The following is a 20,342-nucleotide window of genomic DNA, read 5'->3' as shown; positions in this document are numbered from 1 at the left end:
AAGCATCCTTGGAAGCGGCAGTATCGAAGGCATAGAATCTTATGAATGTGTTCCCGGAGGACCACGTAGCCGCCTTGCACAATTGATCAAGGGTCGCACCACGTTGGGCCGCCCAAGAAGGTCCAACAGACCGAGTAGAATGGGCCGTAATGTGAACAGGAGCTGACAGACCAGCCTTCACATAAGCATGCGCAATCACCATTCTGATCCACCTGGCCAGGGTCTGCTTGTGAGCAGGCCAGCCACGTTTGTGAAATCCAAACAAAACAAAGAGAGAATCAGACTTTCGGATAGAAGCAGTTCTCTTCACAAAGATACAGAGAGCTCGTATCACATCCAAAGACCGCTCTTTGGGAGACAAATCAGGAGAGACAAAAGCTGGAACCACAATCTCCTGATTAAGGTGGAACGAAGAAACCACCTTAGGCAAATATCCGGGACGAGTCCTAAGAACCGCCTGGTCACGGTGAAAAATCAGATATGGGGAACTACAAGACAAGGCACCCAAATCCGACACTCTTCTAGCAGAGGCAATAACCAACAGAAACACCATCTTAAGGGAAAGCCACTTAAGGTCAGCTGAACCAAGAGGTTCAAATGGAGACTCTTGTAACACCTCCAAAACCACCGACAATTCCCAAGGAGCCACAGGCGGGACATAGGGAAGTTGGATACGCAACACACCCTGAGTGAAAGTATGATCATCAGGTAAAGTCGCAATTTTTCTCTGAAACCACACCGACAAGGATGAAATATGAACCTTGAGGGAGGCCAGACGCAGGCCTAAATCTAGGCCCTGCTGTAGAAAAGCCAAAAGTTTGGCTGTACTAAACTTGGAAGCGTCATAATGGTTAGATGCGCACCAAACAAAGTAGGAATGCCACACCCGATGGTAAATCCGAGCAGAGGCCGGTTTCCGGGCCCGCAACATAGTTTTAATGACCTCTTCAGAAAAACCCTTAGCTCTTAAGACGGAAGCTTCAAGAGCCACGCCGTCAAAGACAGCCGTGCTAGGTCCTGGTAAACACAGGGGCCCTGAACGAGGAGGTCTGGGCGTTGTGGAAGTAGAAGTGGACGCTCTGACTATAGGCCTTGCAGGTCTGAGAACCAGTGCTGTCTGGGCCACGCCGGAGCTATGAGAAGCAGATTTCCTTTTTCTTGCTTGAGCTTCCGAATTACCCTGGGCAGGAGTGACACCGGAGGGAACACGTACGGCAGCCGAAACCTCCACGGCACTGCCAGCGCATCCACGAATGCTGCTTGAGGATCCCTTGTCCTTGCTCCGAAGACCGGAACCTTGTGATTGTGTCGAGACGCCATCAGATCCACATCTGGAAGACCCCACCTTTCCACGAGGAGTTGAAAGTTGAAACACTTCTGGATGGAGGCCCCACTCGCCGGCAGGCACGTCCTGATGACTGAGAAAGTCTGCTTCCCAATTCAGGACTCCCGGAATGAATATTGCCGATAGTGCCGGTAGATGGCGTTCTGCCCAACGTAGACTCCGTGAGGCTTCCTTCATTGCCAAACGGCTTCGAGTGCTGCCTTGATGATTTATGTAAGCCACTGTAGTGGCGTTGTCTGACTGTACTTGAACAGGACGGTTCTGAATCAAATGCTGGGCTTGGTTCAACGCATTGAAGACTGTCCGCAATTCCAGAATGTTGATCGAGAGGAGAGATTCCTCCTTGGTCCACCGACCCTGAAAGGAGTGCTGCTCCAGCACCGCGCCCCAACCTCTTAGACTGGCATCTGTCGTTAACAGGACCCAGTTGGATATCCAGAAGAGACGGCCTCTGCACAATTGTCGGTCCTGGAGCCACCAGAGCAGCGACAGACGGACCTCTGGAGTCAAAGAGATCATTTGAGACCTGATCCAGTGGGGCAGGCCATCCCACTTGGCTAGAATCAGCTTCTGGAGGGGGCGAGAATGGAATTGAGCATACTCCACCATGTCGAATGCTGATACCATGAGGCCCAGCACCTGCATTGCCGAATGTATCGACACTTGCGGACGAGAAAGGAAGCAACAATTCCTGTCCTGAAGTTTCAGGACTTTCTCCTGAGACAAGAACAACCTGTGGTTGTGAGTGTCGAACAGTGCTCCCAGATACACCATGCTCTGAGCAGATACCAGGGAGGATTTCTACCAGTTGATGAGCCATCCGTGGGCTTGTAGAAACTGGACCGTCATATCCAGATGACGCAGGAGAAGATCTGGGGAATTTGCGAGGATTAACAAGTCGTCCAGATACGGCAGTATCCTGACCCCTTGACAGCGGAGTACCACCGTCATCACCGCCATAACTTTGGTGAAAACTCGCAGAGCCTTTGTTAAACCAAAAGGTAACGCCCGAAACTGGCAATGGAGGTTGCCAATAGCGAACCTCAGGTATTGTTGATGTGACACTGCTATAGGAATATGCAGGTAAGCATCCTGTATGTCCAGGGAGACCATGTAGTCCCCAGGTTCAAAGGCCAGAACTATAGAGCGAAGGGTTTCCATACGGAACTTGGAAACCTTCACAAACTTGTTCAGTGCCTTGAGGTTGATAATGGGCCGGGAGGACCCATTCGGTTTCGGGACTAGAAACAGCGTAGAATAGTACCCCTGGCCCCTCTGAGCAAGAGGCACCTGTACTACGACTCCTGTATCCAGGAGGGTCTGTACCACCGAATGCAGAGTGTTTTCACTTTGTCTGGTCCGACGGGACGTCTGTCTGGCAAAATCGATGAAGGCGTCGGTTTTTGAAGGCTATGGCGTAACCTCGAGTGACGACTTCCCGTACCCAGGCATCTGAAGTGGTATTCAACCATTCCTGGGTATACCCTAGAAGCCGGCCCACCACCCTGGGATCCCCCAGGGGGAGGCCCGCCCCGTCATGTCATGCGGCAGGCTTATCGGTCTTGGCTGCTGGCTGACAGGCAGCCCAGGCTCTTTTGGGCTTCGGCTTACCAGGTTTGGAAGTGTGGGCCTGCTTACGCCTGACCGATTGCTAAACCTGAAGGATGAAAGGGGTGAAAGGACGTGCCTTTGGCCTTTGACACAGAAGGAGCTGTATTAGGCAGACAGGCAGTTTTGGCAGTAGCCAAGTCAGCCACTATCTTATTTAAGTCCTCCCCAAACAGAATATCCCACTTGAAAGGGAGTACCTCCAGGGTTTTTCTAGAGTCCAGATCCACGGACCAGGATCTCAGCCACAATATCCGGCGAGCCAGGACTGACGTAGTAGAGGACTTGGCTGCTAGGATACCGGCATCAGAAGCCGCCTCTTTAATATATCGAGAAGCTGTGACAATATATGACAAGCATTGTCTAGCATGGTCAGAGGAGAGTTCAGCTTCTAACTCCAAGGCCCATGCTTCAATAGCCTCTGCCGCCCATGTAGCTGCAATAGTGGGTCTTTGTGCAGCACCCGTGAGGGTGTAAATCGCTTTTAGACAACCCTCCACACGTTTATCCGTAGGCTCTTTTAGAGACGTGACGGTAGTGACAGGTAGAGCTGAGGAAACCACCATCCTAGCCACATGTGAGTCTACTGGAGGAGGCGTTTCCCAATTCTTAGACAGCTCTGGCACGAGGGGATAGCGAGCCAGCATCTTCTTTTGAGGCACAAACTTTGTACCCGGGCTTTGCCAGGGTTCCTGACGTATATCCACTAGGTGGTCAGAGTGAGGTAAAACTTGTTTAGTCACCTTCTGACGCTTGAACCTATCTGGTTTCTTAGGAGGAACGGATGGCTCGGGATCATCCGTAATCTGCAGAATTAACTTAATAGCCTCCCAAAGATCAGGAACATCCACATGTGAACTACCCTCCCCATCAGCCGTATCTGAGTCAGAACCTGTGGGGTCAGTGTATGTGCTGTCTTCATCAGACGAGGTGTCAGTGACAGCAGTGGATATTTGAGGAGACGAGCGCTCGCTTAGAGGACCTCTTGGACTTAGGCAAGCAGACTTTTTAGTAGTCAGGGACTGGTTCAACTTCTTTAATTGAGCAGATAAATCGTCCGCCCACGGCGGGTTAGCTGCAGGGACCACATACGGTTGTACCGGCATTGGGGGTCCCATAGGGGGAGTTAGTTTATGAACTAGCGTATGCAGAAGCGTGGAAAAAGCGGCCCACGGGGGATCAGTATGTGCCTCCATTGCCACAGTCCCACCGGGGGGCAAGGAGCCCCCAGAACCAGAGCCCACAGCTGCTATATTCTCCTCATATGGGTCTGTGGCTTCAGCAACACCAGCAGTGTGTTCCGCCCCAGAACCGTTACCCTCAGAATCAGACATGATATAACTTGCAGTATGAGGTAACAAAGTACAATTATCAGCAGCACGATACCTCTAGCCCAAACCCCTGCGCAGTGTAGTCAGCACTAGCAGAGATAAAGGAGAGATATGGTGACTAAATCACAGAGAAAAATACGTAATACAGTATATATTTGTGAAAATCCTATATTAAATAACACCTGACGCACCAAGCCCCCTTAGGTTATAGAATATAGGGATAGCAAGTTGAGTGAAAGACACGAGATGGACACCACTCAACTATCAATGCACACACAAATAGTCACAGTCTGTACAATGCAGAGGTTATTACAGACAATAATACTGCACTGGACTAGCTTACACAGCTATATAGTCAATAGATAACACTACACAGTGTCATACAGCCGCCGCAGCCCCCGTACTTGCCTCTCCGGGGGTGCTGGATCTCCGGGCGGCTGTCTTCGCTGGCGGTCTCCGGCTCCCGGCGCTCCATCCAGTGCTCATAGTGTGGACGTTGCGGGTGCGGGTGACGTCATCAAGCGCTCCCCAATCAGACGCTGGGCAGAGCTCCGGCGCCTGAGTATCATCTATTCTGCCTACAGAAGTTGTGATCTCCAATGCTCCCGCATTCCTGTGGTTTCCAGCCCTCCCAGACGGACTCCAAGCGCCTCAGTGTCTTCAAGCACCTCAGTGTCTCCAAGCACCTCAGTGCCTCCAAGCACATCAGCGCCTCCAAGCACCTCAGTGTCTTCAAGCACCTCAGTGCCTCCAAGCACCTCAGTGCCTCCAAGCGCCTCCGCGCCTCCAAGCACCTCAGTGCCTCCAAGCGCCTCAGCGCCTCCAAGCACCTCAGTGCCTCCAAGCGCCTCAGTGCCTCCAAGCGCCTCAGCGCCTCTAAGCACCTCAATGCCTCCAAGCACTTCAGCGCCTCCCCGCATTCAGTGCCTCCAAGCACTTCAGCGCCTGCAAGCACCTCAGTGTCTCCAAGTGCACTTTAGCGCAGTTTGTGCCTCCAGCACCTGGTATTCTTCACTGATTCATCAGCGCCTTTCAAGTTCTGTCTTTCAGGAGACCTTCAGCGTCCACGCATGCCTCCTGTCTGCCGACCTAATCCTGCATGAGGAAAACTTACATTCGGCCATCTCTGCTGCGGCCCAGTTGCGGTTCCTCCTTCCGGTCACCGGAAGAAACCCCGAGTCCACAACACTCCCAAACCAGGCCCCTGTGTTAACAGGTTGTTAGCGTGCAATATGTCACTGAGACCAACAAGAAAACTAGATTCTTCTACACTAGAGAAAATTGCCGCAGACATGAGCAGTCTGATAGAAAATCTTGACACCAGTGAGCTCCACTTTGATGGAGAGGAAGTGGATGCAGATGTGTCTGCATTCCCTTCTCTGCCATTTACAACACAAAAGGGTATAAAGAACCCGACCTCCAATCCAGTGGCGTAACTAGAAATTTTTCTCCCCCAAGCCAAAAAATTCTTCGCCCCCCCCCCCCCCCCCCTCATGCTCCATAATTGGGAGCAAGAAAGGGATAAATAGGCGCGCGCAGCAAAAAAGGGGTGTGGTTTTGTTTGGAATGGGCGTGGTTTAGCATAAAGGGGCGTGGCATTGCAGGAAAAGACTACCTTATACCCCAGTTTTGCAACCTGCACGCCCATACGTTGGCCACCACAGGAAAGAAAAATAATCCTGATTCATGCCCCTTACATTATTTGTCATTTTTCCTCCTTATAGTAATGCCCAGTATACATTATGCCACATACTGCAATGGCTCTTAGACATTATGCCGCACACAATAATGCACATGACACAATATGCACACACTGTAATGCCCCCGACACATTATGCCACACACCGTAATGCCTGTGACACATTATGCCACACACCGTAATGCCTGTGACACATTATGACAGGAATCGCAATGCCCGTTATACATTATGCTACACACTGCAATGCCCCTGATACATTATAGCACATACAATGTCTGTGACACATTATGACACACACCGCACTGTCCGTGATACATTATGCCACACACTGCAATGCCCGATACATTATAGCACATACAATGCCTGTGACACATTATGCCACACACTGCAATGACCTTGAGACATTATACCACAATGCCCGTGATATAGTATACCATACACCGTAATGCCTGTGACACATACCGCAATGCCCTGCCCGTTATACCCTATGCCACACACCGCAATGCCAGTTATGTATTATGCCACACTGCAATGACCCTGAGACATTATACCACATACCACAATGCCCGTGATATAGTATACCACACACCGTAATGCCTGACACATTATGACACACACCGCAATGTCCGTGATACATTATGCCACACACTGCAATGACCCTGAGACATTATACCACATATCACAATGCCCGCGATATAGTATACCATACACCGTAATGCCTGTGACACATTATGACACACACCGCAATGTCCGTGATACATTATGCCACACACCGTAATGCCCATTACACATTAAGTCCTACAGTAAGGCTTCTAATTACTTTTCAATTACCTGCTCGTTGTCAGGGGTTTCATGCACTGTGTGTCATGCTCGTTGCCAGGGGTTTCATGCTCTTGGTTCCATGCACGGTGCCAGGGGTTTTCATGCTCAGGGTGTCATGCTCGTTGCCAGGGGTTTCATGCACTAGGTGTCATGCTCATTGCCAGGTGTTTCATGCACTGGGTGTCATGCTCGTTGCCAGGTGTTTCATGCACTGGGTGTCATGCTCGTTGCTAGGAGGTAGTCCTTGTTGCTAGGGCTGTGCTCACAGTGCCACATATGTCCCCAGTGCCAGATATTCCCCCACGGTGCCAGGTACTCACATGCCCCAGTGTCAAATATAGCCCCCCCCCCATGTGCCAGGTACACATATACCCCCCCCCAGTGCCACATATGCCCCCAGTGCCATATATTCCCCCCCAGTGCCAGATATTCCCCCCCAGTGCCATATATGCCCCCAGTGCCAGATATTCCCCCCCAGTGCCATATATGCCCCCAGTGCCAGATATTCCCCCCCCAGTGCCATATATGCCCCAGTGCCAGATATTCCCCCCCAGTGCCATATATGCCCCCAGTGCCAGATATTCCCCCCCCCCAGTGCCATATATGCCCCAGTGCCAGATATTCCCCGCCAGTGCCATATATGCCCCCAGTGCCAGATATTCCCCCCCCCCAGTGCCAGATATTCCCCCCCCCCAGTGCCAGATATTCCCCCCAGTGCCATATATGCCCCCAGTGCCAGATATTCCCCCCCAGTGCCATATATGCCCCCAGTGCCAGATATCCCCCCCCCCCAGTGCCATATATGCCCCAGTGCCAGATATTCCCCCCCAGTGCCATATATGCCCCCAGTGCCAGATATTCCCCCCCAGTGCCAGATATGCCCCCCCCCCAGTAACATATATGCCCCAGTGCCAGATATTCTCCCCCCCCCCCCCCCGCGCCGCTGCTGCTGCTGTTTTTTGGAGGGACACGGAGGGCACAGCTCGCCTCTCCTGTGTCCCTCCTGCTGCATCATCTCCGGCGGCCGCGGGTCTAATAGGGGGAAGTGCCGGTTCGTGAGCCAATTAGAGCTCACGGACGGCACTTCCCCCTATTAGACCCGCGGCCGCCGGAGATGATGCAGGAGGGACACAGGGAGGCGCGCTGTGCCCTCCGTGTCCCTCCAACAAGCGGCGGAGGGAAGGAGACCGCAGACTGACATGCGGACGCTCGTCCGCATGTCAGTCTGCTGTAAATCAGTGGCGCCCCCGCAGCCCCTCGCCCCCAAGCCACCGCGAGGGCTGCGGGGGCAGTAGTTACGCCACTGCTCCAATCATTCTTGACAGGATGTCCTATTAAAGTGAGTGTTCTCGAAGTGGAACGTTTTGCTTCATCATCTTCCTCAAAGACATCGGTTCTGAACATTTACACAATTGAACTAACCCACGGGGAGTTTATATGGCAAGTCAAGAGGAAATATAAGCACTTCCAGGACCTCCACAGAGAGCTGCTACGGTATAAAGCTTTCATCCGAATCCCTATTCCTACCAGGCGCCACACAGTGAGAAGGCAGACAGTAAAAAGAGGAGATGTGAGGTCCATGCCAAGTCTTCCCCGGAATGCAGAGATTGTCAGAGAAGAACAGTCTTCCAGCAGAAGGAAACAACTGGAAGATTACTTAACAGCACTATTAAAAATGCCAATGTACCGGAATTATCACGCAACAAGAGAATTCATTGATGTAAACCAGTTATCTTTTATCCACGATCTTGGACCAAAGGGCATAGAAGGAATGATCATGAAGAGATCTGGTGGTCACAGAATACCGGTCTTAAATTGCTGTGGACAAGGCAGTGTTTGCTACCGATGGTCAAAGAGGGGGTTGGTTGTAAAGGATTCTTTCCTGTTGTACATGAAGATAGACACTGGTGCCATTTCTGGTATCCGTTCAGATGGTCGACCATGTTATGGTCGACAGTCATTAGGTCGACCACTATTGGTTGACATTGACATGGTTGACATGGACACTTGGTCGACACATGAAAATGGTCGACACATGAAAAGGTCGACATGAGTTTTTCAACTTTTTTTCTTTTGGGGAACTTTTCCATACTTTACGATCCACGTGGACTACGAATGGAACGGTAAATCTGTGCCGAGCAGAGCGAAGGCACCATGCCCGAAGCATGGCGAGCGAAGCGAGCCATGCGAGGGGCACGACTAATTGGGGTTCCCAGTCACTTTACGCAAAAAGCGATACCAAAAAAAGTTAAAAAACTCATGTCGACCTTTTCATGTGTCAACCTTTCATGTGTCGACCATTTTCATGTGTCGACCATGTGTCCATGTCGACCATGTCCATGTCAACCAATAGTGGTCGACCTAATGACTGTCGACCATAACAAGGTCGACCATTCATACCGGAACCGCCATTTCTTTTGTTCTTTTGGTTGATAAGGAATTTAATATAAAGATTGGAAAAAAGGACACAGAGACCCAGTATGGGTTACGCATAGACAATCTGTCCAGGTCTTTATTCTTAAAATGTAACAGCTATCGACATGCCCGCTGGTGGGGTCAGGCTATTGAAGAATTTGTTAGAAAGCATGGAAACAACTTCCTTATGGAGCACAGATTTGGCTCCTATGCAGCAGTTCAAAATCACACTCTCTGCAAATGGTATGTCAATGATAAGGGATATTTTAATGATGTGGCAGATGCTATGGAAGCAGCAAAAGAAGAAATTTTTATTACAGACTGGTGGCTGAGTCCAGAAATATTCCTCAAGCGACCGGTGGTGGAAGGGAACCGCTGGAGATTGGATTGCATCCTAAAGAGAAAGGCGCAACAAGGAGTAAAGATATTTGTCATGCTGTATAGGGAAGTAGAATTGGCGTTGGGAATAAACAGCGAGTACAGCAAGAGGACTCTCCTACGGATACATCCCAATATTAAGGTGATGAGACATCCAGATCATATGTCATCCTCTGTCTACCTGTGGGCACATCATGAGAAAATTATTGTGATAGATCAGTCAGTGGCTTTTGTTGGAGGCATCGACCTGGCATATGGGCGATGGGATGATGACGAACACAGGCTGACTGATGTTGGAAGCGTCAAGCGAATCACAACTGCACAGTCAACTTCTGCCATAAACACGGTCCTGTCAGGCTCCATTCAGGCTCTGAATGGTAAGGACCAGTCTCACGGGAAGATCAGCTTCCAGTTACAACCTAAGCAAGGTGAAGAAGTGGTGGATAGCTCCAAGATTCGAGGAATGGGAAAATCCAGAAAGTTTGCAGGGTTCAGCCTGTATAAGCAGCTCCACAAAAACAACCTCCAGCATGCGGACAGCGTCAGCAGCATAGACAGCCAGTCCCACAGGGGATCTGTCCGTAGTTTACAGACAGGTGTGGGAGAACTTCTTGGGGAAACCCGATTCTGGCACGGAAAAGACTATTGCAACTTTGTCTTCAAAGACTGGGTACAGCTGGATAAGCCCTTTGATTACTTCATTGACAGGTACCAAACACCTACAATGCCCTGGCATGACATTTCTTCTGTAGTACATGGAAGAGCAGCATGTGATGTTGCAAGGCATTTTATTCAACGCTGGAACTTCACAAAGATCATGAAGCCTAAGTACCGTTCCCTTTCCTATCCGTTCTTGCTGCCAAAGTCTCACAAGACAGCCAAGGAGTTACCCTACCAGGTCCCTGGGTCAGTTCATGCCAGTGCACAGGTGCTCCGTTCTGCAGCAGACTGGTCGGCAGGTATTAAGTACCACGAAGAGTCAATCCACAATGCCTATGTACACGTGATAGAAAACAGCAAGCACTACATCTACATTGAGAACCAGTTCTTTATCAGCTGTTCGGACAATAAAGTTGTGTTTAACAAGATTGGAGACACCATTGCCCAGAGAATCATTAAAGCCCACAGAGAAAACAAAAGGTATTGAGTGTATGTAATAACTCCGCTGCTTCCTGGGTTTGAAGGCGATATTTCAACTGGAGGGGGAAATGCGTTGCAGGCCGTCATGCACTTCAACTACAGAACCATTTGCAGAGGAGAACATTCCATTATTGAACAGCTGAAAGCAGAAATTGGGGATAATTGGCTAAACTACATATCATTCTGTGGTCTCCGAACACATGCAGAGCTGGAAGGAAACCTGGTCACTGAGCTGATATACGTCCATAGCAAGCTGCTTATTGCTGACGATAACACCGTCATAATCGGTTCTGCTAACATTAATGACCGAAGCATGATGGGGAAGCGTGACAGTGAGATGGCTGTTGTTATACAAGACACAAAAAACGGTTCCCTCCGTCATCGATGGGGAGGTTTATCAAGCTGGGAAATATGCCCTGTCACTTCGCATGCACTGTTTCAGGCTTATTCTTGGTTGCCTCAATGACCTCTCAGTCAACATACAGGACCCTGTCAGTGACAAGTTCTTCAAAGAGGTTTGGGTAGCAACAACTGCTCGGAATACAACCATTTTTGACAAGGTGTTCCGATGTCTTCCCAGTGATGAGGTACATAACTTTGTCCACTTGCCGGAATTCCTTTCCAAGCCAGCACTGGCTGTACAGGACCGTGTGAAAGCACAGGAAGAAGTGCAGAGGATCCGAGGGTTCGTCGTATAATTTCCTTTCTTATTCTTATCTGGGGAAAATCTCCTACCCTCCATGGGTACGAAGGAGTCCATAGTGCCTATGGAAACATGGACCTGAAAGGAACTTAATCAAATTAAAATAATGGCAGAATACCATCTGGGTGATTGTTGACCGTTTTTCAAAGATGGCGCACTTCGTTCCATTGACAGGTCTGCCGACAGCTCCCAAGTTGGCTTTATTGTTCATCCGGGAACACTTTCGGTTGCATGGTTTACCTCAAGAAATAGTCTCTGATCGAGGGGTATAGTTCACCGCAAGGTTTTGGAGAGCCCTCTGCTCAGCCTTACAAATTACACTTAAATTTTCGTCTGCCTATCATCCCCAAACGAATGGACAAACGGAACGAGTCAACCAAGATCTAGAGACTTTCCTCCGCCTTTATCTCTCACCTTCACAGGACAACTGGGTGGAGTTGTTACCTTGGGCGGAGTTTGCCCATAACCATTCATTTCATTCTTCCACTGGCGAGTCTCCATTCTTCATCAACTATGGGTTCCACCCACGAGTTCCGGAATTACCAATTTTTCCGACAGAAGACGTACCAGCTGTGACTTCCACTCTACTACACTTCAGGCAAATTTGGAGTAAGATTCATGCTAGTCTTAAGAAGGTTTCTGTCCGATACAAGTTCTTCGTGGATAAGAAACGGCGAGCCACTCCTTAATACAAGGTTGGTAATAGGGTATGGCTTTCCACACGCAATCTCCGGTTAAAAGTGCCCACTATGAAGTTTGCTCCAAGATTCATCGGTCCTTATCCTGTGCTACAAGTCCTGAATCCTGTGGTCTGCAAGTTGGGTTTACCTTCTCACCTACGTATACCAAATGCCTTCCATGTTTCTCTTCTTCGTCCTCTCGTCCTTAATCGTTTTCATTCAAAGTCTTCTAGCCCCACCTCAGTAGAAACTGAAACCGGAACAGACTTCGAGATCAAAACTATTCTGGACTCTCGTTACCATCACAAGAATCTGCAATATCTGGTGGAATGGAAAGGTTATGGTCCTGAGGAGAGAAGTTGGATAAAGGCTTCTGAGGTCTCAGCTCCTCGACTAATCCGGATTTTCCATTCTAGACATCCTACGAAACCAGGAAAGTGTCCAGAGGCCACTCCTAGAGGAGGGGGTACTGTCATACAGCCGCCGCGGCCCCCGTACTTGACTCTCCGGGGGTGCTGGATCTCTGGGCGGCTGTCTTCGCTGGCGGTCTCCGGCTCCCGGCGCTCCGTCCAGCACTCATAGTGTGGATGTCGCGGGTGCGGGTGATGTCATCAAGCGCTCCCCAATCAGACGCTGGTGGGAAGTTCAAATTCAGACGCCGGGCAGAGCTCCGGCGCCTGAGTATCATCTATTCTGCCTACAGAAGTTGTGATCTCCAGTGCTCCCGCATTCCTGTGGTTTCCAGCCCTCCCAGACGGACTCCAAGCGCCTCAGTGTCTTCAAGCACCTCAGTGCCTCCAAGCACCTCAGCGCCTCCAAGCACCTCAGTATCTTCAAGCACCTCAGTGCCTCTAAGCACCTCAGTGCCTCCAAGCGCCTCCACGCCTCCAAGCACCTCAGTGCCTCCAAGCGCCTCCAAGCACCTCAGTGCCTCCAAGCGCCTAAGTGCCTCCAAGCGCCTCAGCGCCTCTAAGCACCTCAGTGCCTCCAAGCACTTCAGCGCCTCTCCGCACCTCAGTGCCTCCAAGCACTTCAGCGCCTACAAGCACCTCAGTGTCTCCAAGGCCGCAGTGCACTTTAGCGCAGTTTGTGCCTCCAGCACCTGGTATTCTTCACTGATTCATCAGCGCCTTTTCAAGTTCAAACTTACATTCGACCATCTCTGCTGCGGCCCAGTTGCGGTTCCTCTTCCCGGTCACCGGAAGAAACCCCGAGTCCACAACACTCCCAAACCAGGTCAGTGATACACAGTAAGAAACTGAATGTATATCACAGGGTAATTGTACTATAAACCCCTGACTAAATGCACTCTTTCTCTAACGTCCTAGAGGATGCTGAGGACTCCGTAAGGACCATGGGGAATAGACGGGCTCCGCAGGAGACTGGGCACTCTAAGAAAGATTTAGTACTACTGGTGTGCACTGGCTCCTCCCACCATGCCCCTCCTCCAGACCTCAGTTAGAATCTGTGCCCGGACAGAGCTGGGTGCATTTTAGTGAGCTCTCCTGAGCTTGCTAATAAGAAAGTATTTTAGTTAGGTTTTTTATTTTCAGAGAGCTTCTGCTGGCAATAGACTCTCTGCTACGTGGGACTGAGGGGAGAGAAGCAAACCTACTAACTGCGGCTAGGTTGCGCTTCTTAGGCTACTGGACACCATTAGCTCCAGAGGGATCGAACACAGGAACCTAACCTTGGTCGTCCGTTCCCGGAGCCGCGCCGCCATCCCCCTCGCAGAGCCAGAAGACAGAAGCCGGCGGGTTGAAGCAAGAAGACGTCAAAATCGGCGGCAGAAGACTCCTGTCTTCATATGAGGTAGCGCACAGCACTGCAGCTGTGCGCCATTGCGCCCACACTAACCCGCACACTCCGGTCACTGTAGGGTGCAGGGCGCAGGGGGGGGCGCCCTGGGCAGCAATTAAGTACCTCCTGGCAAAAGCAGCATATATACAGCTGGACACTGTTATATGCATGAGCCCCCGCCATTAATTTTACACAAAATCGCGGGAGAAGCCCGCCGCTGAGGGGGCGGGGCCTTCTTCCTCAGCACTCACCAGCGCCATTTTCTCTCCACAGCTCCGCTGAGAGGAAGCTCCCCAGGCTCTCCCCTGCAGAAGCACGATAGAGAGTGTGAAAAAGAGAGGGGGGGGGACATAAATTTGGCGTAAAAACAATATATACAGCAGCTACTGGGTTAACACTAAGTTACTGTGTGATTCCTGGTAGAGATGAGCGGGTTCGGTTCCTCGGAATCCGAACCCGCCCGAACTTCAGCTTTTTTTACACGGATCCGAGCGACTCGGATCTTCCCGCCTTGCTCGGTTAACCCGAGCGCGCCCGAACGTCATCATGACGCTGTCGGATTCTCGCGAGGCTCGGATTCTATCGCGAGACTCGGATTCTATATAAGGAGCCGCGCGTCGCCGCCATTTTACACGTGCATTGAGATTGATAGTGAGAGGACGTGGCTGGCGTCCTCTCCGTTTAGAGAAGAAATAGATAGGAGAGTGAGAGTGAGACAGTGACACTTCATTTACTGGAGCTTAGGAGGAGTACTCAGACAGAGAGTGCAGAATTTTGCTGATAGTATTAGTTAGTTATACTAGTGACAGAGTGAGACAGTGACACTTCATTTACTGGAGCTTAGGAGGAGTACTCAGACAGAGAGTGCAGAATTTTGCTGATAGTATTAGTTAGTTATACTAGTGACTGGCCAGTGACCACCAGTGCAGTTTTATATTATTTAATATAATCCGTTCTCTGCCTGAAAAAACGATACACAGTGACTCAGTCACATACCATATCTGTGCTCAGCCCAGTGTGCTGCTGCATCATCTATGTATAATATCTGACTGTGCTCACACAGCTTAATTGTGGGGGAGACTGGGGAGCAGTTAGGTTATAGCAGGAGCCAGGAGTACATATTAAAAAATTAAACAGTGCACACTTTTTTTCTGCAGGAGTGCCACTGCCAGTGTGACTGACCAGTGACCTGACCACCAGTATATAGTATACTATATTGTATTGTGAATGTCTGCCTGTAAAAGTTAAACACACGTCGTGTGACTTGTGTGGTGTTTTTTTATTCTATAAAATAAAAAACTCATTCTGCTGACAGACAGTGTCCAGCAGGTCCGTCATTATATAATATATACCTGTCCGGCTGCAGTAGTGATATATATATATTTTTTATATCATTATTTATCATCCAGTCGCAGCAGACACAGTACAGTAGTTCACGGCTGTAGCTACCTCTGTGTCGGCACTCGGCAGTCCATCCATAATTGTATACCACCTACCCGTGGTTTTTTTTTTCTTTCTTCTTTATACATACTACATCTCATTATCATCCAGTCTATATTAGCAGCAGACACAGTACAGTACGGTAGTCCACGGCTGTAGCTACCTCTGTGTCGGCACTCGGCAGTCCGTCCATAATTGTATACCACCTACCCGTGGTTTTTTTTTTCTTTCTTCTTTATACATACTACATCTCATTATCAACCAGTCTATATTAGCAGCAGACACAGTACGGTAGTCCACGGCTGTAGCTACCTCTGTGTCGGCACTCGGCAGTCCGTCCATAATTGTATACCACCTACCCGTGGTTTTTTTTTCTTTCTTCTTTATACATACTACATCTCATTATCATCCAGTCTATATTAGCAGCAGACACAGTACAGTACGGTAGTCCACGGCTGTAGCTACCTCTGTGTCGGCACTCGGCAGTCCATCCATAATTGTATACCACCTACCCGTGGTTTTTTTTTCTTTCTTCTTTATACATACTACATCTCATTATCATCCAGTCTATATTAGCAGCAGACACAGTACAGTACAATAGTCCATGGCTGTAGCTACCTCTGTGTCGGCACTCGGCAGTCCATCCATAATTGTATACCACCTACCCGTGGTTTTTTTTTCTTTCTTCTTTATACATACTACATCTCATTATCATCCAGTCTATATTAGCAGCAGACACAGTACAGTACAATAGTCCACGGCTGTAGCTACCTCTGTGTCGGCACTCTGCAGTCCGTCCATAATTGTATACCACCTACCCGTGGTTTTTTTTTCTTTCTTCTTTATACATACTACATCTCATTATCATCCAGTCTATATTAGCAGCAGACACAGTACAGTACGGTAGTCCACGGCTGTAGCTACCTCTGTGTCGGCACTCGGCAGTCCGTCCATAATTGTATACCACCTACCCGTGGTTTTTTTTTTCTTTCTTCTTTATACATACTACATCTCATTATCAACCAGTCTATATTAGCAGCAGACACAGTACGGTAGTCCACGGCTGTAGCTACCTCTGTGTCGGCACTCGGCAGTCCGTCCATAATTGTATACCACCTACCCGTGGTTTTTTTTTCTTTCTTCTTTATACATACTACATCTCATTATCATCCAGTCTATATTAGCAGCAGACACAGTACAGTACGGTAGTCCACGGCTGTAGCTACCTCTGTGTCGGCACTCGGCAGTCCATCCATAATTGTATACCACCTACCCGTGGTTTTTTTTTCTTTCTTCTTTATACATACTACATCTCATTATCATCCAGTCTATATTAGCAGCAGACACAGTACAGTACAATAGTCCACGGCTGTGGCTACCTCTGTGTCGGCACTCGGCAGTCCATCCATAATTGTATACCACCTACCCGTGGTTTTTTTTTCTTTCTTCTTTATACATACTACATCTCATTATCATCCAGTCTATATTAGCAGCAGACACAGTACAGTACAATAGTCCACGGCTGTAGCTACCTCTGTGTCGGCACTCTGCAGTCCGTCCATAATTGTATACCACCTACCCGTGGTTTTTTTTTCTTTCTTCTTTATACATACTACATCTCATTATCATCCAGTCTATATTAGCAGCAGACACAGTACAGTACGGTAGTCCACGGCTGTAGCTACCTCTGTGTCGGCACTCGGCAGTCCGTCCATAATTGTATACCATCTACCCGTGGTTTTTTTTTCTTTCTTCTTTATACATACATACTACATCTCATTATCATCCAGTCTATATTAGCAGCAGACACAGTACAGTACAATAGTCCACGGCTGTAGCTACCTCTGTGTCGGCACTCGGCAGTCCGTCCATAATTGTATACCACCTACCCGTGGTTTTTTTTTCTTTCTTCTTTATACATACTACATCTCATTATCAACCAGTCTATATTAGCAGCAGACACAGTACGGTAGTCCACGGCTGTAGCTACCTCTGTGTCGGCACTCGGCAGTCCATCCATAATTGTATACCACCTACCCGTGGTTTTTTTTTCTTTCTTCTTTATACATACATACTACATCTCATTATCATCCAGTCTATATTAGCAGCAGACACAGTACAGTACAATAGTCCACGGCTGTAGCTACCTCTGTGTCGGCACTCGGCAGTCCATCCATAATTGTATACTAGTATCCATCCATCTCCATTGTTTACCTGAGGTGCCTTTTAGTTGTGCCTATTAAAATATGGAGAACAAAAATGTTGAGGTTCCAAAATTAGGGAAAGATCAAGATCCACTTCCACCTCGTGCTGAAGCTGCTGCCACTAGTCATGGCCGAGACGATGAAATGCCAGCAACGTCGTCTGCCAAGGCCGATGCCCAATGTCATAGTACAGAGCATGTCAAATCCAAAACACCAAATATCAGTAAAAAAAGGACTCCAAAACCTAAAATAAAATTGTCGGAGGAGAAGCGTAAACTTGCCAATATGCCATTTACCACACGGAGTGGCAAGGAACGGCTGAGGCCCTGGCCTATGTTCATGGCTAGTGGTTCAGCTTCACATGAGGATGGAAGCACTCAGCCTCTCGCTAGAAAACTGAAAAGACTCAAGCTGGCAAAAGCACCGCAAAGAACTGTGCGTTCTTCGAAATCCCAAATCCACAAGGAGAGTCCAATTGTGTCGGTTGCGATGCCTGACCTTCCCAACACTGGACGTGAAGAGCATGCGCCTTCCACCATTTGCACGCCCCCTGCAAGTGCTGGAAGGAGCACCCGCAGTCCAGTTCCTGATAGTCAGATTGAAGATGAAGATGTTGAAGTACACCAGGATGAGGAGGATATGGGTGTTGCTGGCGCTGGGGAGGAAATTGACCAGGAGGATTCTGATGGTGAGGTGGTTTGTTTAAATCAGGCACCCGGGGAGACACCTGTTGTCCGTGGGAGGAATATGGCCGTTGACATGCCTGGTGAAAATACCAAAAAAATCAGCTCTTCAGTGTGGAGGTATTTCAACAGAAAAGCGGACAACAGGTGTCAAGCCGTGTGTTGCCTTTGTCAAGCTGTAATAAGTAGGGGTAAGGACGTTAACCACCTCGGAACATCCTCCCTTATACGTCACCTGCAGCGCATTCATAATAAGTCAGTGACAAGTTCAAAAACTTTGGGCGACAGCGGAAGCAGTCCACTGACCAGTAAATCCCTTCCTCTTGTAACCAAGCTCACGCAAACCACCCCACCAACTCCCTCAGTGTCAATTTCCTCCTTCCCCATGAATGCCAATAGTCCTGCAGGCCATGTCACTGGCAATTCTGACGAGTCCTCTCCTGCCTGGGATTCCTCCGATGCATCCTTGCGTGTAACGCCTACTGCTGCTGGCGCTGCTGTTGTTGCTGCTGGGAGTCGATGGTCATCCCAGAGGGGAAGTCGTAAGCCCACTTGTACTACTTCCAGTAAGCAATTGACTGTCCAACAGTCCTTTGCGAGGAAGATGAAATATCACAGCAGTCATCCTGCTGCAAAGCGGATAACTGAGGCCTTGACAACTATGTTGGTGTTAGACGTGCGTCCGGTATCCGCCATTAGTTCACAGGGAACTAGACAATTTATTGAGGCAGTGTGCCCCCGTTACCAAATACCATCTAGGTTCCACTTCTCTAGGCAGGCGATACCGAGAATGTACACGGACGTCAGAAAAAGACTCACCAGTGTCCTAAAAAATGCAGTTGTACCCAATGTCCACTTAACCACGGACATGTGGACAAGTGGAGCAGGGCAGGGTCAGGACTATATGACTGTGACAGCCCACTGGGTAGATGTATGGACTCCCGCCGCAAGAACAGCAGCGGCGGCACCAGTAGCAGCATCTCGCAAACGCCAACTCTTTCCTAGGCAGGCTACGCTTTGTATCACCGCTTTCCAGAATACGCACACAGCTGAAAACCTCTTACGGCAACTGAGGAAGATCATCGCGGAATGGCTTACCCCAATTGGACTCTCCTGTGGATTTGTGGCATCGGACAACGCCAGCAATATTGTGTGTGCATTAAATATGGGCAAATTCCAGCACGTCCCATGTTTTGCACATACCTTGAATTTGGTGGTGTAGAATTTTAAAAAAAACGACAGGGGCGTGCAAGAGATGCTGTCGGTGGCCAGAAGAATTGCGGGACACTTTCGGCGTACAGGCACCACGTACAGAAGACTGGAGCACCACCAAAAACTACTGAACCTGCCCTGCCATCATCTGAAGCAAGAAGTGGTAACGAGGTGGAATTCAACCCTCTATATGCTTCAGAGGTTGGAGGAGCAGCAAAAGGCCATTCAAGCCTATACAATTGAGCACGATATAGGAGGTGGAATGCACCTGTCTCAAGCGCAGTGGAGAATGATTTCAACGTTGTGCAAGGTTCTGATGCCCTTTGAACTTGCCACACGTGAAGTCAGTTCAGACACTGCCAGCCTGAGTCAGGTCATTCCCCTCATCAGGCTTTTGCAGAAGAAGCTGGAGACATTGAAGGAGGAGCTAACACGGAGCGATTCCGCTAGGCATGTGGGACTTGTGGATGGAGCCCTTAATTCGCTTAACAAGGATTCACGGGTGGTCAATCTGTTGAAATCAGAGCACTACATTTTGCCCACCGTGCTCGATCCTAGATTTAAAGCCTACCTTGGATCTCTCTTTCCGGCAGACACAAGTCTGCTGGGGTTGAAAGACCTGCTGGTGAGAAAATTGTCAAGTCAAGCGGAACGCGACCTGTCAACATCTCCTCCTTCACATTCTCCCGCAACTGGGGGTGCGAGGAAAAGGCTCAGAATTCCGAGCCCACCCGCTGGCGGTGATGCAGGGCAGTCTGGAGCGACTGCTGATGCTGACATCTGGTCCGGACTGAAGGACCTGACAACGATTACGGACATGTCGTCTACTGTCACTGCATATGATTCTCTCACCATTGAAAGAATGGTGGAGGATTATATGAG

The 20,342-nt window shown here is 49.3% G+C and overlaps 1 pseudogene; it reads left to right on the top strand.

Annotated features, from left to right (window-relative positions):
* Window positions 1-5,516: 5,516 nt before the first annotated feature.
* Window positions 5,517-11,554, top strand: LOC134911019 (phospholipase D1-like; annotated as a pseudogene).
* The last annotated feature ends 8,788 nt before the right edge of the window (window positions 11,555-20,342 follow it).

Source organism: Pseudophryne corroboree, chromosome 4, assembly GCF_028390025.1.
Source record: "Pseudophryne corroboree isolate aPseCor3 chromosome 4, aPseCor3.hap2, whole genome shotgun sequence".
Taxonomy (NCBI): Eukaryota; Metazoa; Chordata; class Amphibia; order Anura; family Myobatrachidae; genus Pseudophryne; species Pseudophryne corroboree.
The sequence above is the reverse complement of the archived record's forward strand: the minus strand, read 5'-3'. Positions and strand labels throughout refer to the sequence as shown.